The 24694-nt window shown below is 35.6% G+C and overlaps 1 protein-coding gene and 1 pseudogene across 6 annotated transcripts in view; both read right to left on the bottom strand.

Annotated features, from left to right (window-relative positions):
- CSNK1G1 (casein kinase 1 gamma 1) overlaps positions 1–24694 on the bottom strand; it is a 146833-nt gene that overhangs the window by 95804 nt on the left and 26335 nt on the right. The window contains exon 2 of one of the 6 annotated variants that reach the window (XM_039865320.1): positions 17397–17445. The exons of the other annotated variants lie outside the window; for them this stretch is intronic. The gene's annotated coding sequence lies outside the window, so the exon portion shown is untranslated. The remainder of the gene's footprint in view (positions 1–17396; positions 17446–24694) is intronic. 6 annotated transcript variants of the gene reach the window in all.
- LOC120604671 (uncharacterized) lies at positions 21848–21966 on the bottom strand (annotated as a pseudogene).

Genomic DNA, 24694 nt, shown 5'->3' with positions numbered 1-24694 from the left:
TGAGAAAGTTACTACTAATTAGAATGGATCATATCCAAAAATCAGTAAAGTAGATAGCTGCCTGAAATAGGTTTTGGTTTTATATTCTCCAACAGTTTAGCCATCTGGACTAGTTATTCAGCTAGTAACATAAGCTCAATAGGCTACAGACCATGGCAGCTAAGGGAACATACAAGCCTTTAATACAAAATGCTCTCTACTACTACTATACATATCACCCAAAGAAAGGTATTTGTTGGCTTTTTCATCACAAGCTAAGAAAAAGATATGGTGGGGGGTTAAGCCTAGCTAAATAAACTAAGGAAATTAATAGTTCTTCCTTTTAATTTGGACAGAACTAACAGAAAAGAGGCTACTCACCCTCCCTCTCCTCCATCCCCGCTCTTTATCAAGCAGTGACAGCAGTCATGCATTCCAAGGCATTCCATTGACACAGGTTATGTCTATGAAGGACTTTCCAAAACCCTCGTGGTACTAAGCAGTCCTAAACTAAAGCTTTGGAAAGCTTAACTTTTGGTATAGTTTCCACTGCGGACTGAGTATACAGAGTGCCTGAAGCAGATCCTGTGTGCAACCCCAGAGTGAAAATAAAGTCAAGAAACACGGAGTCTTAAAAACTCATCCCTACAATTCAGGGATGAGCCCAAGACAAAAATTTACAATGAGATAATTCCAATGCTATTTTTGATAATCCAGGTGAGTATCCTTAATGAAAAATATTCTGTCATCACCAACCGCATACTAAACAAACACTTATGTTTCACTTTCATTAAATATTTTCTTTAAAATTGTAAAGATGAAGAGAATTAGAACAACTGCTTGGTAACTGTTGCATGTATACATACTATAAAGCACAAATATCTAGACTGTTAGTGTCTTATGGGCACCTTCAATTCCCTAGTACAGGAATAGGAACAAACCTGTGAGCTGACTGTACAAATGGGGAAATGATCCAAGAATATAATCCATTTACTTCCTTATAGTAGTTAAAATAAACTGTCTGTTTTCATCATTTCTGTCCATTTTCTTTGCATTATTAAAACTGCATAATGATTTTAGGCTTCCACAAAACTAATCATCAACAAAATACTTTTCTCTGACTTCAGAAGACAATATATCTACATTCAGAATGTACATTCTGTTAAAAAAACAATCAGGGTGATCAGAAGAGATCAGCAATTACTGGATTTCCTGCATGAGCAACATTATAAATTTATATTTCCCTTCATTTTTTTCTCATATTTCCAATTGTATCTAATATTCTCCAATTATCTTGGTTGTTTGCCCAAACTTCCTCAAACAATATTAGTAAGAAAAGGGAAATATGATTTAAGATGTTTTATTTAGATCATATCATCTTAACTAGCAGGAGTATATCTACGTGTAAGAAACTGTCAGCCTATACTTTCCCTTACGCTTTTTTAAGGGAAAGGGACAGAAAAAGTATGTCTTAGCCTATCTAGACAATACTAAATATTTAACTAACTCCCAAATTTCATAAATTATCACTCACATAACAGCCTCATTTATAAGATTTGGAAACCTTGTCTGTTGTTCTTCATATTTTTTGTGTTCACTCTGTTTTTCTAACAGATGGAGGTTATTTTTATAATGAGTACTCAAAAACATTAGGTGGAGTAATCACACACAGCTCTCCTTATTCATGTACACTTGCATGTATGCATTAAAAAACTATATAATACTTGCAAGGTTAGAACCCTGCAGAAAGCAGGTTTGATCTGAGAAAGGGATGATTTAACACTTGCTTGTAGACCAGAACAATAATTTTACCTCCCACAAACATGGCAAAACTCACATTTAAGATATCAATTTTCTAATCTATGCATGGGACATTAGCAGTTTAATCCATAATTATAAAAGATGAGTAATATTCAATACCACTTTATGTGGTGCTTCTTGTTTAAGAAAGCAAACTAACTAAACACAATTGAAAAATTTTAAATCTTATTTATCACTGCCCACTGCTCAAAAGTATTTTCTCCTTCCCAATTACAAACTCTTCAGCTTGTCATTTGAGTGCCTTCAATATCAACTCCTTATATAAATTCATGTTTTAAAAAGCTACTACATAAACACAAGGAACATCATTCTTAGCCCTTATGCCTAGAATGACCTCTTAACTCTTCTGTCTTATTTAAGGCCTTACATCCTACATCCTTTGTGAAACCTTTAATAATCAAGTCATCATTAACACTTGGAGCATCACTATCTATACCACTCATGTGCCATCTACCATGTGCCAGGTTATATTAATATGTACTCTAATACTCAACTTGATTATCAACTTTTGAAGTTAGAGATTTTGTCATATCTCCTTAAATTTCCTACATATAATTGGTACTTAATATATACTGAATAATAATTATGATAGTCTTGCTTAACAGAAAACAGATTCCCAGTGACATAACCAAATATTTTACAACAAATAATAAAAAGTAAAGAGAACCCTAATTTACTGTAAGAAATCCTAGGATTCCCCTAGGAAGAAGCTAGTATTATTGCACTTAAATTCAACAGTGTTAAGACCTAGACTAGTCAAGATTTCCATTTTACAAGGATATTAGGTATTACGGTTACACAAAGATATTAAATAGTTTACAGTTACCAGTATGAAAAAGTTAGCTCAAGAACTAGGTCAAGATTACCAGTCACAATGGCAGAGTAGGATAATGCTGTGCTTGCCTCCACATCAAAATTATAAATAAACCACAGAACAATCATCACTGAGAATCTCCTGAAGCATAACTGAACAGTTCTATAACTACAGACATACAGAAGATGCCACACGTTGAGACTGGTAGGAGGGGCAGAGATGCTGAATGGGCTGGCCCCACGCCCATGTGTGGCAGTTAAAAATTGGGAGAGATATCTCAGCTGCAGAGGTCCACCATGAGGAGTGAGGGAAACCAGCCCCACACAGGCTCCCCAGCCCCACACAGGCTCCCCAGCCCAGGGTTCCAGTGCCAGTAACAGAAGTCCCCATAACTCTGGCTGTGAAAACCAGTGCAGATTGTGGCTAAGTGAGACGAAGAGCTGCTAGAGTCCCAGAAGCTCCTCTTAAATGGCCTGCAGTGGACTTACTCACTGACACACTCACTCATTATGAGCTCTAGTGCTAGGGCAGCAGCTCGAAAGGTGCCAGAACATATGGAGAAGAAATAAATTGTCTGCCTTCAAGGAAGAGGCTGGAGGGGCAGCTTTCTCTCAGAGAGAATTGTAGGTAGATGCCATTGTTCCTTTGCTGAACCCTCCCCTGACCCAGTTTGCAGATGCAGGCGGGAACCATCTGAGTCTCCACTAACCTGACTAACACCATTTGCCCTGCCCTGGTGACTCCCTGAAACTCCACCCCTCCCAAACTGCAGGCCCAAATCCCTTGCAGTAGCTTTTCCATACAAATGCTCTGTCTTGGCCCATGCTATGGACTTTCTTAAAATCTTTCAAAGGTTCACAAACTCTGAACGAGCAGTATCTGGCCTGGCCTTGGTGAGCCCCATACCTCTTAATGAGCAGCCCCAAGCTAGGCACCAGTAGCAGCTGTCCTTGGTTTGAGGTTTGTCCTCTCCCAGAAACCTCTAAGTCCAGAGTGGGTGGTGACTACCTGCAGATTGCTTTGTGGCTCATACGAAGTGGCTCTGGGCAAGGCAGGGTAGCGGTTGATCTTGCCTTCCACCAGGGCTCTTCCCAGGGCCAGCACACCCAGTCACCAGCTTCAGATCACCCAGCTTCCTCTGTATACAACACATCCAAAGGGCAAGCTGGGCAGGCACCAGAGCTCTGCTAAAGCGAATTGTGTTCTATAAAGTCAGCCTCTGTACAACAACTCACAGCCGTTCTCACAACCAATCAACCTGAGGGTCAATCCCTCCCATTAATGTGTAAATAGAAACCAAGGCTCAACTACAGTAGGACGACACACACAATCCATACAAGGAACACACCTACAGCATTCAACTCAGGTTACCAGGGAGACTGAATCACTAGGCCTCACAGGACACCTACTGTATAAGACCACTCTACATAGCAGCTCTACCTAATACATAGAAACAAACAGAGAGAGATAGACAAAATGGGGAGACAAACATGTCCCAAATGAAAAAACAAAGCTCCAGAAAAAGAACTAAACAAAATGAAGATAAGAAATTTACCAGGTGCTAAGTTTCAAACACTGGTTATAAGGATGCTCAACGATCACAGTGAGAACTTCAACAAAGAGATAGGAAACATAAAAATGGACATAGAAAATATTAAAAAGAACTAGTCAGAAATGAAGAATATAACTAAAAGAATACATTAGAGGAAATCAACAGATTAGATGCAGAAGATGGAAGCAGCAATTTGGAAGATAAGGTAGCAGAAAACACCCAATCGGAATTGCAAAAAAAAAAAAAAAAATCCAAAAAAATGAGACTAGATTAAAGGGCCTCTGGGACAACATCAAGCATACTAACATTCTCATCACTGGGGTACCAGAAGAGAAAGAGCAAGGGATTAAAAATCTCTATGAAGAAATAATGATGGAAAACTTCTCTGACCTGGAGAAGGAAACAGACATACAAGCCCAGGAAGCACAGAGAGTCCCAAACAAGATGAACCCAAAAAGGCCCACACCAAAACACATCATAATTATAATGCCAAAGGTTAAAGACAGAGAGAATCTTAAAAGCAGCAAGAGAAAAGCAGTTAGTTGTCTACAAGGGAGCTCCCATTAGACTGTCAGCTGATTTCTCAACAGAAACTTTGCAAGCCAGAAGTGATTGGCATGAAATATTCAAAGTGATGAAAAGCAAGGTCCTATAACCAAGATTACTCTACCTAGTATAGCTATCATTTAGAATCAAAAGACAGATAAAGAGCTTCCCAGGGAAGAAAAAGCTAAAGGAGTTCATCACTACCAAACCAGTATTTCAAGAAATGTTAGAGAGATTTCTTTAAGACAAAGAAAAAAGAAAAAATGTGAATAATAAAATGGCAATACCTACATATCTACCAACAATTCCTTTCAATGTAAATGGATTAAATGCTCCAATCAAATAACATAGGGTGGCTGAATGGATAAGAAAACAAGACCCTTACGTATGCTGCCTACAAGAGACTTACTTCAGATCGGAAGATACAGATTTAAAGTAAAGGGATGAAAAAAGATATTAATGAAAATGGAAATGACAAAAAATAGCTGGGCTAGCAATACTCATACCAGACACGATAGACTTTAAAACAAAGGCTATAACAAGAGACAAAGAAGGATCCAGTAATCCCACTTCTGGGTATTTATTTGAAGAAACCTAACACACTACTTTGAAGGGACATGTGCATCCATAGGTTCACTGCAGCATTATTTACAATAGCCAAATATGGACGCAACCTGAGCGTCCATCAATGGAGGAATGGACAGAGAAGACGTGGTACGTTTATACAACACAATATTGCTCAGCCATACAAAAGAATGATATCTTGTCATCTGCAACAACATGGCTAGACGTAGAGGTTATTGTGCTGAGTAGAGTAAGTCAGACAGAGAAAGACAAATGTCATATGATTTCTCTTATATGTGGAATCTAGAGAACAGGATAAACGAACAAACAAAACAGAAACAAGGTCAAGCTCAAAGATACAGAGAGCATTTTTATGATTGCCAGATGGGGGCGGTTTTGGGGAGAGATGAAAAGGGGAAGGGAGTTACAAAATAATCATGGGGATGTAGAGTATAGCATTAGGGAACATAGTCAGCAGTATGTTGACTATGTTGTAATAACTATGTATGGTGTCAGATGGGTACTGGACTTACTGGGGTGATCTCTTTGTAAGTTATATGTCTAATCACTATGTTGTATACCTGAAACTAAAATACTGTATGTCAACTATAACTGAAAAATAAAAAAACTATTAAAAAAGAAAAAAGAACCAGGTTAAATACCCAAGGTAAATAAGTTACACTTTAACCTTATTTTTAACAAATGGTTTCCAAGGACAGCAGTAAAAGACAAACTATATGCTTATATTATTTAATAGTAAAAAAAAAAAAAAAGGTGAGGGAAGGCAGGAAATTATATAAATGCAATAACTAGATGTTTATTCAGGTGAATGAACTACTGACAATCACTTGTAACTTATTTATTAAACAAGTTAATGTTATGGTGACTACATAACAATGCTATGATGACTACCAGCAAGTTCATTAAAAGGTCTAATTCTAGTAGTTTCTGTCAATTTAGGCATGCCTGAAACAGAGAAAAGATAAAATATTTTTAAAAGTATGAGGCCCCACATATTCTTTGTAACTGAAAGTTATAATTTATTTCAGAAACTGTTTTTACCCTTCCCAGAAGGCATCGCTCTATCAATAAAGCCCCACTTGGTTACCGAATAAAAACAAATTTATACATATGGCTTTTTTGACTGGAAAATTTTAAGAGCTCTGTAGCAAATTAAAGAATTACTACCTACAGTAAAATCAATAAAATCCAATTCATGAAGTTGTGGGTGGGAAGCTGATGCCAAGTCTGCTAGGTTTACATTGGAGTTGAAGAATATGGCTTTTTTCAGCAGTGCTCAGTGAAAAGTTTTCCTTCATAGACGGCTCTAGAAGATATCTTATAGCATTCCATCATATATGGAAGAAATTTATCTTTCTAGTAACTACCATCCTAAGCAAACATATAAAAGATATAGGTCAAAACTAAGAGTTCATCTGGCCCAAAGTCACTCTCTGTAAGGCAGTAATGGATGCTTTGTGGGAGATATAGGCATGGTTTTCTATCATGAATGAAATGGCTAAAGTAAATTTATTATTTTATGCTATAGTATTTTGAGAAGTCTAAAAAAATTAAGTCATATTATAAAATCATCAAAAAAATACTTAAAGAATTACAGCTGTGAATTTGTTAAATGAAAATAAATCACTGATTAACAGTTTGTTTCAGATTCTCATATACTGGCATTGTCAAAAATTAGGCATATAAATATTTAAATTTTAAAGTCAAAATACACTCAACCTTTTTGATAGTCAAGACAAGAGGCTGTCAGGCTTCTAAATCTCTCTTCTGCTATAACTTAGAATGAAACTGTTTATTGGTGTAAGGATGCTGGGTCATATGGTAAGTGTATATTTAACTTTAAAGAATCTCTAAAGTGACCAGACTCTCTCTTCTACTATTCCTTCATTTACCACATGTTAGTTTTGGTCCTAATGCCTACCACCTCTTGGTTACAAGGTTCAGCTTCAGGTATCACTTCCCACACCAGTGTCCAAAACAAATGAAAAGGCAATAACAAAATAGTATCTGGGTTTTTTTTTTTTTTTTTGGTAAAGATAAAAATTCTTCCCAGAGCCCCCAGCAAAATTCCCCTTCTGCTGAGTTGCCACCAGTATCTGCTACAATGTCTGAAATTCCCAATATGCAATTCAAAGAATAAGATCAAAGCCTAACCTGATGTTTAGAATATAGGATAAACTGCAAGAAAGGTACCACACTCAAAAAAGGTATTCAGTAAACATTCAATAAAAATGACATCTGCATGTGTGCATGTGATGTGTGTGTGCTAAAAAACTATCAAAAATCATAAGACAAAAAAAATATGTAAAACGATTTAAGTACAAACAAAAAGCTCATAACTCATTTTAGCTTTAAAAAAAAGGACACCAAAAAACCTTAATTTAACCTAACAAATGACCAAATTGATTTACTTTAACCAAAATACATTATGGGAGTACAATGTTAAAGAGAAGAACAATATTTACAGATTCTGGTACTATTACTGTTTCTCTTTTCCACAAATTTCAATTATTATGTCTCTAATTCCTACGGCCCACTGCTCATTGCTCAGTCTATTCCCATCTGACCATTATTTTTTCCCCCAGTTTTTTGATATACAAATGACATACAACTTTTTATTAGTTTGAAGTTGACAACATAATGACTGAACATAGGTATATGTTATGAAATTATTGCCAGAATAAGCTTAGTTAATATCTATCACCATACAGTTATAATTTTTCTTGTAATGAGAACTTTTAAGAATGATCTTCTTAGTAACTTTCAAATATACAATACAGTAATTTAATGCCTTCAATAAAATGAAAAGGCAACCTACAGAATGAGAGAAAGTATTTGCAAATCATATATCTGATAAGAATATCTAAAATGTCTAAAGAACTCATATAACTCAATAGGAAAAATTAAAACAATTCGAATAAAAATGGGCAGAGGAACTAAATAGACGTTTTTTCAGGAATGACATACAAATGACCAACAGATACATAAAAAGGTGTTAAACATCACTAATCATCAGGAAAATGCGAGTCAAAACCACACTGAGATATCACCTCACACCTGTTACAATGGCTGTCATAAAAAAGACAAGAGGTTAAGCGTTGGCAAGGGTGTAGAAAATAGGGAACCTTTGTGCACTATTGGTGGTTTTGCAAACTGGTGTAGCCACTATGCAAAACAGTATGAAGATTCCTCAAAAAATTAAAAATAGAACTAACATATGACCCGGCAATCCCACTTCTGGGTATTTATCCAAAGAACTCCAAAACACTAATTTGAAAAGATTTATGCATCCCTATGTTCACTGCAGCATTATTTACAATAGCCAAGGAATGGAAGCAAACTAAGTGTCTATTGACAATTAGCTAAAGAAGAAGTGGTACATACATATAATGGAATATTATTCGGCCATGAGAATGAAATATTACCATTTGCAACAATATGGACAGACCCAGAGGGGAGTATGCTAAGTGAAATAAGTCATATAGAGAAAGACAAATACCACATGATTTCACTTATATGTGGAAATAAAAAACAAAATAAACAAATAAACAAACGAAAAACAGAAACAAACTCATAGATACAAAAAACAAACTGATGGTTGCCAGATAGGAGGGGGGTTGGGGGGTGCAGGTGAAAAAAGGTGACGGGATTAAGAAGTACAAACTGGTAGTTACAAAACAGTCACAAGGATGTAAAGTACAGCATAGAGAATACAGTCCATAATATTGTAATAACTATGTACGGTGCCAGGTAGGTACTAGACTTACCAGGGAGATCACTTTATAAATTATATGTTTCTAACCACTATGCGGTACATCTAAAATATAATACTGAATGTCAACTGTAATTGAAAAATAAAAAGAATAATTAAGAAATAATAAGTTAAAAAAATACATAGGTCCATGGAGTGGAGAAGAAATGGGGGGCCTAGTGCAATGTCAGACCCATGAAATGTCCAATGTCAGCATACCATGCCATCCTGCACTTCCGTGCTTTGCCCATGACCTCTGTACTGGGCTCCTCATGTTATTTCTTTATTGTGTATCTATAGGGATCACCAGATCCTACAACTAAAGAAGTAAATTAAAATGAAATGAATGTCTTTGGGTTCACAGCTTCCGCTTTCTTACTTTTTCCGTGAAAAGAATTAATCTTATTCCCATAAATTAGTTTGTTACATTGACTTTACATTTTTAGAAGAGCTGCCCATTCTTCAAGTAAACACAGGGATACTTTAACCTGGCCTTCCAGCTCTCTCACGCCTTCATTCCCATTTTACGTACTTGTTCTATGATTTCATCAACCTCTGAGAGCCCTTAACTCCTCCTTTTTTCCTCCAGCCTACTTAGATTCCATAATCTATCACTTCAATCACTACTATGCCAAAGCTCTTATCCTGTGTGAATCTATCTACTGGCCTTTTCTAAACTCAAATCTGCGCTTTGCTGAGCACTGGTAGAGAAAAATGCCACAACTAATAGCATTATAAATATATAGTTTTCTAATTCACTGGAACCCTGAACCATACTAAGTGGTCCTTCTGCTACCTGCCTCCTTATCCTTAGCAGATGATCTTCTACTTCACACAGGAAACAGAAGTCACATCCACAATTGGAAGAAGTATGGGTTGGAGCACCATTAATGGAAGATAATTACACTATTCAAAATTTTAAATAAAATTTAGTGATGGTTCATTTGATTTTTAAGTCCCATTTTGAACAATCCATAAATAAATATAGAAATTCATAAAAAGTGTGATAAAATGTATAAGGGAGTCATATCACATACACAAATTTTATAACCTTAGGAAAAAAATTGGTAAAGCCCAATCCCACCTACCATTATATTCAATAAAGGAATGGCTCAGTGTGCAATAAACTGGATAACTGAATCTTGTCCATCACATGACATTCATATGGGCTCTCATTGTATGTGAATCCCACAACAAGGAATATAATTTTATTCTTTGGAGATATGCATTTTTCATATAATATAGCTCCAGAATCCACTAAAACTTCATCTGGTACTAACTAAAGAAATAGCAATCTGATCTAAATGTTGGAGGAAACACTACACTAGGTTTATCTGAAGGCAGTATATGTGTTTCTGAAAATTACATCTGACTATACGTGATATTAACTTCATGTGATAACTTCAGATTCAAACCCTAAGTATGATCTCACCCTATCATCCTAATAAAGACACCCACTGAGTGTTATTTTTAATGCCAAGAAACTAGAGTCAACTCAAATGTTCATAGTTGAATTATTAAATTACAGTTCATAGTTGAATTATTAAATTACAGTAGAACCATACAATAATAAAGTGTATAGCTACAGAAAAGAAAAACAGGTAGAGTTATACATGCTAGTTTTAGACAGAGAGCCAAATATCGTAGTAGGTTTAAAAATGCCTGTGGCACAATAATATGTACAGTATGATCCCACCAAAAAAATTTTAGATATTAAAATACTTTCATAATCTCCTTTGTGTAGATACAGTTTACATGTACTTAGAAAGAAATCTAGTAGGATACATAAGAAACTGAATAAAAGTTAATCTCCGAGGAACTGGATTAAAGGGCAAAGAATGAAACTTTAAATTTCTCTTTTATACTTCTGCATTGTAATTTTAAATAAGCATGTAAACTCTAGTTATTAAAATTTTTATCTTCCTAGTTAACAGAAACAAAAAAAGTCATAAGACGAAAATTTCCTAGCAAATCACTCCTACAAAGCTACCTACCTTTACTTAACTTTCCTGTCTCATAAAGGAAAGGTGGCCCTTCTGCCCAAAGCAAATTACTTATAAACTTCAGTGCATTCTCTATATATAACTTTATCTTCTTCCTCTTGGTTGACTTCCTACAATGAGCATTCAGATATATTCAAAACCTACCCATTAAAAACACAAGACACAATACCCATCCCTTGATCGTTATTTCCTGTCCAGCTACCATCTTCTCTCCCACAAATGAAGTATTGTCATCACTGTTTCTATTTCTTCATTCTCAAACACTCTGCAATTGGGTTTTTAATACCCCTTCCCAAACCACTGATATCTCTCTCCTCCCTAGGTAAACTATCTCCTTGAGGTGAAATCAAAGGAACACTTTCAGTCCTCATCTTATTGATCTCCTAACACTGGTGGCCTTTTGTTTTTTCTTAAAATATTCTTTTCCCTTTGAGTTCATGCTATCATTCTCTCCTGATTTTCCTCCAATCTCTCTGGTTGCTCCTTCTTACTCAGCCTGTTCTTGAATTGTTTCATTTCCTGGGGAAACTGGCCCAAGCCTGTCTCTCTTCTCACTCAAAACCACTCCCATGGCTTCTAGTCATGCATTCATTCAACAAATATTTATTAAGCATCTATTATGTAAAAGACACTGTTCCCAAGCACTGTGGCATTGTTCTAAGCAACCACACCATATGTTCATTTACAGTGATGGATCCTAATTTACATTTCCAGCTATCATCTTTCTCCTGAGGTTGAGATCTATATATTCATGGGTATACTAAATTTTTCTACCTACACATAGGAAATTCAGATACCTTAAATTCAATAGTCCCCCCTGAATTCTTCTCTTGGTTCCTACTTTACCCATCTCCTCCCCAAGAAAACCTCAAACCTATTCTCTTGGGTTCTTATCTGAGAGTAAGTCTCTTCTTATCAGAGTATGATGTGTTCCAAGACCTCCAGTGGATGCCTAAAACCACAAAGAGTACTGAATCCTATATATACTATGTTTTTTCCTATACATAAATACATACCTATGATAGTTTAATGTATAAATTAGATTTACAATAACAGTAAGATTCACAATAACTAATAGAACAATTATAACAATATACTGTAACAAGTTATGTATATTTAGCATTATTAAATAAAATATGTTACTTGAACACAAGCATTGGAATACTGTGACAGTCAACCTGATAACCCAGACAGCTACTATGGGATTGACAGGCAGGTAGGCATGCAGCATGGATATGATGGACAAAGGGATAAAATTCACATCCTGGAAGGGACTGAGTAGGCAATGTGAGATTTCATTACACTACTCAATGCAATTTAGAACTTATGGGCTGTTTACTTCTGAAATTTTTCATTTAATATTTTTGGAACAAGGCTGACTACTGAAACTGTGGAAAACAAAACCGCAAATAAAGGGAGACGACTATACCATTAACCATGTACCCAGTGACACTCAAATCTATAAGCTTCTTTCCATCTTCATTATTAATTACTACCCTGGCAAAGAAACTATTCACTCCCAGGATGGAACAAAATCTCCCAACTGAACTCCTTGTTTTCAGATTTCTCCTCTCAAACTCCCTTACTTCTCCATACTAATTTGTGCACCACTTAGCCAAAGGGAACTAACTAGAATTCAAGTCTGATCATGTCATCTTCCAACTCAAAGGCCTTCAAAGGCTTCCCAATATCCTTAGGAAAAAGGTAAAATCCTTTCAGTCAGGGGTCCCCAACCCCTGGTACCAGTCTATGCATGTTAGGAACTGGGCTGCATAGGAGGAGGTGAGCAGCGACGGGCAAGTGAGCAAAGCTTCATCTGTATTTGCTGCCATTCCCCAGCGCTAGCATCACCGCCTCAGCTCTACCTAAGATCATCGGACATTAGATTTTCTTAGGAGCACTGGTCCCTCCCTGCTGCCAAAAAGGTTGGGGACTGCTGTTTTAAGTGGCTTAAATTCCTTCCGAATCAGGCACTTGCTTAGCCCTCTATCTTCATTTTGGTTAAAGCCTCCTCTCATATTATATGTAAATGAGCACCACACTTACTTCATTTCCTCCAAACAGCCAGGATCCTCAGTCAGGATCCCCTTTTATCTCTGCTCCTTAGGTTAGCTTATCTTCCCCAGTTTTTGTCTGAAATTTCTCTTTTGCTGGAAAACCTTTTCTGGCTTGTCAATTCTGTATTAAGCACCCTTCTTATGTACTCATTTAGCAGCCCACCACAGCACTAATCACAGTGCACTGTAATTGCTTGTTCACTTGTGTATTAGCTCTGAAGGTAGGAACTGTCTCATTCGCCACTGTATTCATAGGACCTGGCATAGTAAGTCCTCAAATATTTAATGAAAATAGGGATACATAAATGAATGAATGAGTTCTCAATCTTGATTTTCAACCAAATCTTTGGTTTTCAATCAATTCTTTTCAACTAAAGATTTAACAAAGTTGAAAAATCCTAATCCAGGAGATCGTGATCCCTGCCATCATTCTGAAGGAAAACATAGTAATTCCAAGTACCATGACAATTATATCCTACCTTAATTGTATGCAATGTGTTACTATTGTAGTCATTAATAGGCATCGGTCATTAGAAAAGTATGACCCAAATTTTTACCCATCTTAGATGGCATAAGAGAGCATCAGAAGATAAAAACTATTGACTAAGACACTAGCTTTGTTTTCAATCCAATTCTAAGTATTCTCATCTGGGGGATTCTCCGGCATTATCAACATTTAGCTCCTACATGTATTTTTCTAGGCCATGCAGAAACAGCCTATTTAATACAGGTACCCAGTTAGTGAGGTAGAAGACTAAGGCTAGAAATCTGCATTTTCATTCTCAACCTGTACACCAATTTACTTCCCTCTATTTGATTCAACTCCTACAAAAAAAGAGACATATCTGAAACTTACTTTATGTTTTACTAGAGGGAAAAAAAAAGATTCAAAGAATTGTCTAAAAAAAAAAGATATACAGGGGACTTCTGGTTTCTAGTTCTGCATGTAAGGTGCTAAAAAGTAAAAAGCTGAAGAGACTGAAAAATCAACTCTCTTCTTGGATCCTTAAGAGAGGGAAGAATATAGGGCAAACATAGGACAACGCATATTGAAATATGCCAGAGGACTCTGTCTTAAGAAGGCCTGCCCTCTGGAGAAGATAGTTAACCAGAGCCTAACCTGCTGGGGGTATTTATCAAAGTCTAACTGATCTGGAAAATGAGAACTACTCAACTCCAGCCCCCTCCAGCCTTCCACATGGTAGAAGGGAAATATCCAACTTCAAATCACTCTAGCCATTCTGTCCTACCTAAGGGAGAAGAAAAAGCTGAGTAACACTTGTGAAGCTCATAGTTCAGAGGAATAGGCTCACTAAAAGACTGATCCCTAATCATAGGGCTATAGAATGCGTCTCCTCCTTATACCAGGTATATCATGTCTGGCTACCAAGAAAAAAATTATGAGGCATAGTGAAAGGCAAAAAACATGATTTGAAGAGAGAGAGCAAGTATTAGAACCAGACATGGCAAGGATGACGAAAGTATCACACCAGGAATTTAAAACTACTGACATGTTGCTTAACGACAGGGATATGTTCTGAGAAATGCATCATTAGGCTATTTCATCATTTTGAGAACATCATGGAGTACACTTACACAAATCTAGATGGTACAGCCAACTACATACCTAGGCTATATGATATAGCCTATTGCTCCTAGGCTACAAACTCAAACGGCATGTTACTGTATTAAATATTATAAGCAACTGTAACACAATGGTATCTGTATATGTAAACATATCTAAACAAAGAAAAGGCATAGTAAAAATACGATACAAAGATTTTTAAAATGTATTGGGCACCTACCATGAACAGAGCTTGCAGGATTGGAAGTTGCTCTAGGTGGGAGTGAGTAGTGAGTGAATGTGAAGGACCAGGACATTACTGTATACTGTAGATTTTATAAACATTGTCCTACAAGCCTTCTTCCTGCTTCCTTCTGACAGGATCAGAAATAGAACATGGAGGCTGTCACAATGTTGCTCCACAAACAGGGATGTGGGATGGACTGATTGGAAACATTTGAGGAGAAATTGGAGGGGTAAGGCCATAAAAGGTGGCCTGAGGATCAGTAGGAATAAGAAATCAAAATGGAGAGATAAAAGAACATAGGGGATTGTCATGGCAATGTAGTTTTGGTTATTGCATGCTGGAGCAGTGGTCCAATTAAGGAACTTTAATTCATAAAAAAAGGAGGGGTGTGTTTAATATAGAGAGGGTATAGAACTGAGAGCTCAATATTTTGACTTTCAAAATTTGTTTTTGGTTCCACTGATCTTATCTGGCACAAAGGGCTCTCTCTAGCATTGAGTTGATGGAAGAAATAAAACTTATCTATGCTTTACAACATTACAATGTGAAAGTATTTCCAAAGACATGGACAGGCTGGCTCCACACTATCCCAGAAAACTTTTACTAAAGTAGCAGTGGCACTTGATATTGGTTAAGGTTCCTCCTGTGGACCTGTGTCCTTGTACAGGATCTTAGAGCCTCAACAAAGAATTTACAATGATGTACATCAAAGACAATCAAGCTACTTCTGGGAGGGCTATAGCACTCTGTGCTGAAACAGGTCAGTGGCTTGCTGACTGGGATATAATCTGTGCACTCAAAATTAAGTTGCTGTAAGTGGGAGGGAATCTCCCAAACCCTACAGACATTGCTCCCATCACAGAAGAAAAAATCTTTCTGAACCACATAGCCTTCCATTTCTTACAGGAAATTTCATCTCCATTATAATCTTATGGGACCATCATCACATATGCAGTTCATCGTTGACCTAAACGTCGTTATGTGGTGATTATTATTAATATGTTAAAGGCTCTAATGTCCTTCAGTAGGTATATGAATAAGCTGTGATACATCCAGATACTGGAATATTATTCGACACTAAAAAGAAATGAGCTATCAAGCATGAAAAGACACAGAGAAACCTTAAATGCATATCACCAAGTGAAAGAAGCCAATCTGAAAAGGCTATATATTGTATGACTCCAATTATGTGACATTCTGAAAAAGGCAAAACTATGGTGGTAAAAATGATTAGTAAGTTGCCAGCAGGAGAGGGAGATGAAGAGGCATAGCACAGAGGATTTTTAGGGCAGTGAAACTACTCTCTCTGTATATATTATAATGGCAGACACATGTCATTATACATTTGTTCAAGCCCAAAGAATGCACAACACCAAGAGTGAGACCTAATGATCACTACAGGCTTTGGGTGACTATGATGTGTCAGTGTAGGTTCACCAAATTTAACAAACATACCACTCTGGTAGAGGATGTTCATAATGGGGGAGACTGTGCATGTGTTAGGTTGGTGGGTATATGGGATATCTCTGTACCTTTCTCTTAATTTCATCGTGAACCTAAAATTTAAAAAATGAAGTCTTAAAAAAATATACACACAAGTGTTTTTAAATAGTATTTCTATATAAAAGAACCTTATGGAATTACAGCAATCACTGAAGGAGTATGCTACTTTCCAGGTGTCAAAAAGTTGAAAGTATAAGCACTTACACTTATTCAAAGTGGAATTCTTAATTCAATCAACATTTAGTGAGTGCCTCCTATGTGTGTAAAACTAGGTAGTCACTGGGGATATAACAGTGAACTCAACATATATGTAGTTTCTATGCTCAGAGCTTATAGTCTACAGGGGGCATCACAAACAATCACGAATAAAAGAACTACAAATTTGGGCCATGCTACGAAGAAAACAAAGATATGCTGAACTACAGAGCATGGGGAAGTCAAAAAGGAGAGTTTTAGGCAGAGGGTGATTAAGGCCTTTATTAGAAGCCACATTTAAACAGTGTCCTCAGGATGAAAAGGGGCAAATCTTGTCAAGAGCTAGGTACAGAGCTTCCAGACAGAGGAACAGCCTGTAATGTTCTTGGTGAAAAAAGATCAGCAAGGCTGGGGATTACAATGTACAAGGTAAAGAGGTAGCAGGAGTCCATTATTCAGGACTCTGATACTGCAATGAGTATCCATTTAAGCATTTAAAGCAGGGTAGTAATATTTATACTTAAAGAAATTTAGGTTTATAAAAGACATTTACATTTTTAAAATGATTGACTCTGGGTGCTGTATGACCTATGCAGGGAAGTTAACCTAGAATTACCTGCTTTGGTAAAAGGCAATTTATTCTTTGCCATAGACAAGAAAATCGAAGCTCAGAGAGGTTATATTTACCGACTAGATTACACAGTCAAACAGAGCCAGGAGTCCAAAGCCTCAGTTCTTCCCTGTTGCCACAATTACCAAAAGACCCTGTGCTCACTCACCCATTCAGCCCCATTGAGTCAAAAGTGCACTGGCCTCAAAATTGTCCTCCTGAAACAATAAAAAACAAATGTGTGCAGTATTTTTAAATATGTCCACAATTTTTCTGCTAGGGAGCCAGACTAATAATTCCCCCTCCTTTGAATAACTTAAAATTACTTCTTTCTCTCACACTGATTGATATTCTCTATCACTTGAACGCTACATTTATGCCCCCTTTTTCGTGGCGAAATTTCTTCAAGGGATCTCATTTGTGTTTTGTTTCGTCTGTTTTAAAAAACAACAACTTCATTGAGATATCATTCACATACCACACAATTCATCTATTTAAAGCATATCTCTGTTTTAAAAATAATTTTTGAATTCAGAGATATCAATCTGGGTCTATCTTTAGCCCACAATTAGTGCAACTGGTTTTTCTTGAGTTTGTTTGCCTGGTAAATACTTATCAGTTTCTCTAGTTGACTCATTAATTTCACCATGACAGGGATGGACAAGGAGCTACGGCTTGAAGCAACTACTATACGGCTCAGAAAAGGACCTTATGAGGCTGTTTCTCCTGCCTTTGGCCATCACCTCTAAATCTTGTTCATGTATATTTGGTGGAGACTGCCTCATGTAAAAGTAAGCCAAATGTGATATTAAAAGCTATTATCATAGAGGAGGGAAAATATTTATTTACATAAATATTTAACATATAATATAAATAAATCATATATAGTTTCTTTATGACTTTGCTATTGTGGCTTCAAGAAACAACTGAATTATGTACTTTTCTTCTTTCTGGTCCAAAGTATATTATTCCTGGAAGACATTCCTTGAAATTTCTGGCATCAAATGAGTGCTGTTATCTGTTTTCATCACCTTGATAAAGTTTTCATTACTTTTGTTTTAGTACTAATTTTTGTTGTCATTAATTCATTATAGTCTATTCTTTTTTGGGGAGAGGGGATTTAAGGTTGAGGGCTACTGGGTATTAAACCTTACTTATAATATCCTCTTCCTGGAGAACTATTTTAATTTGAACAAATGTTCAAATTTACTGTGAACCTGGATAAAATCTGGTTTTATCTAGATTCTCACCCATTAGATTTTTAGCTGACTTCTTGCTACTTCAGAATATTTGTCACATTTGATTTTGTCAAATTAGACATATACCCTTCAAGTATTATGAAAATCTGACATCCCTGAGAATATTCAAAAGAAATATACCATCATGTTTTCTCAAAATTTTTTGAGAAGCACCTTTAGAAAAACTGGCCTCTTGAGGTGATTAAGCAAGCAATACTCGTTGAGATTTTAAATCACTATAAGTTTGTTTCGAAGTTAGCTTAATTTATCAAGCTTATCGCCTTGTGCTTATGTTATAGACATAAAATGTAATACCTTTCTCTTGAATAAACTATTATCATAAAAGGAAAATATTGCTTGTCTGAAGGCTTAAAAAAAACAGAACAAAACAAAACTGAGTGATGTAGACCAGGGTTTTTTATGATTCTCCAGATAATTCCACTGAAAGAGAACTAAGAAACAAACTCATTAAGAAGCTGCAATGCTGAGAAGGAGCAGATATTAAATATAATGAGTGACAACTATGTGAAGGTACATGATGGGAAAGTGAATAGTGGATGTCCCACCTACAGCACAGCTACCTCTCAGCTACTGCTGAGTTTTGCCATGTGAAAATACAGGCCCAGTGTTGCCAGCTCTGATTCTTCAGAAGTTGCTAAACATTGAAATTTTAACAAAATCTCCCAGTTTTTATGTTAGAAACTCTTGAAAATTTTAAACAATGTCCAAGACATCAGTTTGCCACATCTGGTTTAAATCTGTTAAAGCAAAATACAGTTTTTAAAGTCTTTAGCATAAATAATCTATGTTGCCAAGAAAAAGGATAGGAACTCACAAAACAGGAAAAAAGTACCCTGTTTTAAACTAAAAAGTACCTTGTTAACTCCAGTAATAAAAACAAGCCTTAATATGAAAAGTGAGAGTCTGAAATAATGATAATGCTTTCCACAGAGAAGTTCAGAATATTATGGTTAGTATTGTTAACTAGACAAATTAAATTCATTTCTTATTTCTTATTCAAGGGAAAACTCCCATTTCTCAATTTCAAATCCAAATGAGAACAATTCAATGTATTATTCTAAGGAAATGAGCAGCATTCAAAACAAAAGGTTATTACACATTAGATAATGCAAGCATTTATATAATGAACAGATGGGTTTATAAAGGAAAAAGGCTACAATATATCATATAAAATTACCTCCAGTCCATGGGCTTATGGTGAAAGTAGCCACTTCTGATAGTGAGCTAGGTTAAGATCAGACACCCAAATTTCATTTAAAAGCATCTAGTCAAAGACTTAACACTAATATTGGTAAAATTTTTCCATTATGAAATGATCACACAATTAAACTTTCCTTGAGCAAATAAGATAGCCAATAGGATGAAGAAGGAGGGAGATTTGGGACTGTAGTGATTCTGTACAATAAAGTCTAAATTCTCTTCCTGTATTTCCCACTAATTTATTGATAAGCCACACAAAGCAAAAAGAAATCTCACAAGAGTGCCTACAAGTCTCTAATTAAACCTTATGTAACATTTCATTGAAATTTTATTCCTTTTTCTTGACTCAATTACCTTACGTAGTAAATATCTTTCACCTTCTGAAATCCTTATTCTAAAATGTTTTCTTCCTCTCGTGGAGCATATAGTCTTATAACATAAATGTTCTCATATTCAGATTTCTCTTTCTTAGTTTTATGAATGAACTAGCTACAAAGAAATCTAGTTTTTCTCCCAAACGTGCCAAGAGCTAAGCCCTTTTCATCTCGGGCACATACTATATTCTTACTTGGTACATGCAAAACAAGTTTTTAAACTCAGTTACTCTAAAGTTTAAGATAGGACTCTATTTTAATCATAGCAATGTAAAACATATTACGCTTTTATCTTCCTCTTGCTTTTGTCACAAATGGGTCTTCACTGTTCCACCGCATTTATTGGTGACATGAAGGGCTGCAGCTGAAAATCTGCTGCAGCATTAAATACAAATATTCATCTATTTTTTTAACTTTTGTCCAGTCTCAAGGAATTATTTGTTAATTGTTGGCTAAACACAAGGAATTTCACCAATTTGATTAGGATGTTTAAAGTTATATTTACTCCTCTCTGTCCTTCGAAGGGCTATTATCTGCTTATTCTCTCATTTTATAGCTTGCACAGTAGTGAAAAAAGAATAAATTCTTTCTAGTATTCTTAATACTAAAACATATAAAATATCTGAATCACAGAACTTGATCAATACAAAATTAATACCAAAAAATACCCAAATTTAATACAGAGCTCTTTTGGTCCTTTTGATTTTTGTGATATCTGGAACATGGACACTGTTTTTCCTGTAATCATTCTCTACAGCTAAATTGCAATAAAAGTATTGATTTTAAGGAGAAAGGAACAACATGAATTCAAGTGGTCTTCAACAATATTTTGCCTTCTCTGGGATATGGCAATAGTTACATTATACCACTCAGAAGCAGCATGGCAGCCTTCTATTTGAATTCTACGAGTATATATAATCAGCTTTAAACTTCATCTTTCATTTTCTGTAAAGATAACTGAATTCTATCAACTGGAGAAGGTCGAAGTAGGGAATTCAAGCCTAAAACACAATTCACATACACTGACAGCTGTTAGTACCACATTACTTTCATATTATAATGGGTTACCTCATACCAAGAAAAACTCTACAGTTCTAGATTATCTAACCATTTCTGTGAAAAATTAATTAATATTGGGGAGAACTGTATTCACAACTACTTTATTTATTAATTTTTTTAAAAATAGAAAAGAAAAGCTTTATTAGAAGGCAAAGACCACTTCCAGACATGGAAGCAGGCCCGAGCAAGAGAAGCGTGGCTCAAAAAGGCCTCACAACTACTTTAAATAAAGGTTTTTAAAGCTCCATTATTATAATTACCTTTACCTATCATAACTTTAGGGTTTAATTTATGGCTCTGAATTTTTACATTAATAAGAGCATCTTTTGAGTGACTCCAGCATACTAGGTACTACACAAGACACTTTACCTGGGTTATCTTATTTAACAAGTAACCTTTGGGACAGGCATTATTATTATCCCTTTACCCATGAAAGAAATAAATAAGTTTAGACATGTTAAGTAACCTAACACTACCACAGCTAAGAAATGGCAGAGAGAGAACTAAAACTTAGATATCTGCCTGATTCCAAATCTCTTACCCACATCATGTCACATCTCATCATACCAGGTCACACCTCACCTCATTCAACATGAATGAAAACATCTGCATCTCAGCCTTACTGTGACTAAAGTATAAATTGCACAAACAAAATGTTTTTAATGTCATAAAAGATTCTTTTACGTTTAGTTTTCATTCATTCATTCATTCATTCATTCATTCATTTACACATACAGCACCTGGTCTTCCTAGGTGGTCTCCCATCCAAGTAATAACCAGGCCCAACCCTGCTTAGTTTCTGCAATCAGACAGGATCAAGCATGTTCAGGGTGGCATGGCTGTAGACTACGTTTAATTTTTAAGTTATGTAAAAATTATCAGCTGAGAAATAAATTGACTTATACACATTAAAACCAGTCTGTCAGATAAATACAATTTATACTAATTTACCAACCTTTTACATTTTAGTATAATAGCTACAGGATTAAGAAACTCATCTTTATTTTCAGAGATTATATACTCAGCTTTAAACGTGAGCTGAAATTATTTGGAAAGAAGGGAATAAAGAAATGTTAGCAAGTATAATCTCAAGAGTAAAACACAAGAGTACTATTTTCTTTTTTAAAAAAAGCTTTATTAAAATATAGCTAACATACAATATTATATGAGTTTCAGGTGTACACCATAGTTATTTAACACTTATATACCTAAAGAAGTGATCACTGTAAGTCCAGCAACCATCTGACATCATGCAACGCTATCACAATATTATTAACTACATTTCCTATACTATATATTACATCCCCAAGGAGTACTATTTTTTAAGAGTATCTCATTCAAGGGCTGGAAAGAGGCACTTTTAATTCAAACCTAAGGCAATGCTACTAGCAAAATTTAAAGTACTGAATTTTTGATCTACTGTAACAGATGACAGTATTATATCTTCATCAAAAAGCTCACTCCTAGAATTACCTGGTATTTTCTAACTTAGGGTAAGTCTAGAGATCACAATATTATTTTTATCTTTGGTTTCCCTAATGCTACTTACAAGGAGTTAATACAAAGATTCAGATTACTGGCTTATTTTACAAGAACTGCTTTAAGACAACCTACAAAGAAAATGAATGTTTCTTTCAAATACTTCTACCAACTATTTCAGAACACATCCTGTGTGAGAAGGGTAAACCAACACAGGCTAACAGGAAAAATATCTTTCAGTACCTTGTAAAAGGGTTTTCTTTTTCTACTGAAATAATAAACAAAACCATAATAACTTTGACTGAGCAGATGACTTTTCTTCTCTACTCAAGAAAAATAGATAATAAAACTGTAACGATGAAGCCAGTACCAAAGAGCCACAAACACCTTTCATTGGTGCAAAATCACAAGGGTCCTGAATCTTTATTTTTCTTATAATTATAACTCAAAATTTTTTTTAAATAAGGGATTTGACAACCACAGTTTGGAAATACAAGAATAGTCACCATAACAGGCTACAGAACAACAGGCAGGCTTAATGATAGTCTTGAATAATTATTGGATTGCATTCTCACTACTGATTGCCTCATCCCTATCTACCTTCCAAAGAACTAATATGTCTCCTCCATAAATATTTACTTTGTGACTGATGATCTGAATTCGTAAGCTTTAAAGTAACTTTTCACCTTGTTATTACTTTTAAAAATACCCTATCAAAAGCTTAGTAGTAAAGAGTCCCTCCAAAGTTAATGGGACTTTGTAAATCAAAATTTCAACCTTTTCTGTTGATCAAAGGAATATTAGGTTGTCATACAAACTGTATTTCAATTTGAGTTCCTCCAGTGTAGAAAGTCAACTTACTCCTGCTGTTTCGTGTCTTGTTTTAGTTACTTCATTTCAAATTATAGGAGCAAAAGAAATCTACTTAATACCTGCCTATAAGCTCCTTCGATATAGGTGCAGATCTTTCTCGTTTGTTACTGTACTCCTGTGCCAACACTGGGCCTAACACATAGTTTCTCAATAAATTTATAATCGAAACCAATGCAGTCCCAATATTCAATCTACCAATAAAGGAAATCAGGCTGAAATCACTAACCTGTAAATTGCTACTATTTCAATGCACCTCCTCTGTAAAGGAGGAAATTAGGATGATTTCACAGTTAAGGGTGGGGAAAACACACAGACTTGCGAAAAAGTTCAATAGTAAAGCAATGGACAGAGAATCTAGGGAAATAGTAACCTCTGACTGTGCCTGAGTTTCTTTATTGGTAAAATAAGAATGATAACCACAGGAAAAAAAACAAATTGATCAGAGATACGGGACTATCCACCAAGAGTGTTCTTTCCCATCATCCCTGTTCTTCCTGTAAACAGTGTCAAAGCAGGAGGAGGAAGTATGTAGGTAAGGAAAATGAATAGACAAAAGACAACCATAACCAGTAGAGAGTCCTTTCCTAATATCCACATAGAGGGCCAAGCAGTTTCTCTTCTTCTTGTACTTCCACAGCAAACAATCCTGAAAAGAACCTGAATTTGTTCTGGCTTGTTTGACAGCTTATATTTATACTATTATTACTATGCAGATAGACCCAGAAATTTCTTCTGTCCTTCCTGTGATTCCATACTAAATTCACAAGAATCTATTAAGTCTTCTGGGTCTATCTGCATAATAGTAGTCTCTGACTGGGAAATAGTCTCTCAGTTGAAAACCCAGTGAAAATACTAGGTAATGTTTGAGAGAGGTAGAGGAGGAAATAGGCTCAAAGGAGAAAAAGTAACGCTAATTCTGTATTTAATACATTATACTAAAATAAGAGATGTGTATCAGTTTCACTTTGAAGTACTAAAAGCAATGAATAAGAAGGGTGTTTCTTCTTTAAAGCCAAAAAATACATAATGAGAAAAGAAACAACTGGTAAACCCACTAAAAGAAGCAAACAAAAACAAAAAACACCCCAAAATCCATATTTTATCATTACTTTGTGAAGCATTAATTAAAACCAACCCTCCTCTAGAAGCTTTCTCATAAGTCAAACATACACACCCCACAAGACTCCCATGAGCCTAGGCCAAATTCAATTATCAAGGCAGTG

Source organism: Pteropus medius, unplaced genomic scaffold, assembly GCF_902729225.1.
Source record: "Pteropus medius unplaced genomic scaffold, Ma_sr-lr_union100, whole genome shotgun sequence".
Classification (NCBI taxonomy): domain Eukaryota; kingdom Metazoa; phylum Chordata; class Mammalia; order Chiroptera; family Pteropodidae; genus Pteropus; species Pteropus medius.
This window is presented reverse-complemented; position numbering and strand designations above follow the sequence as displayed.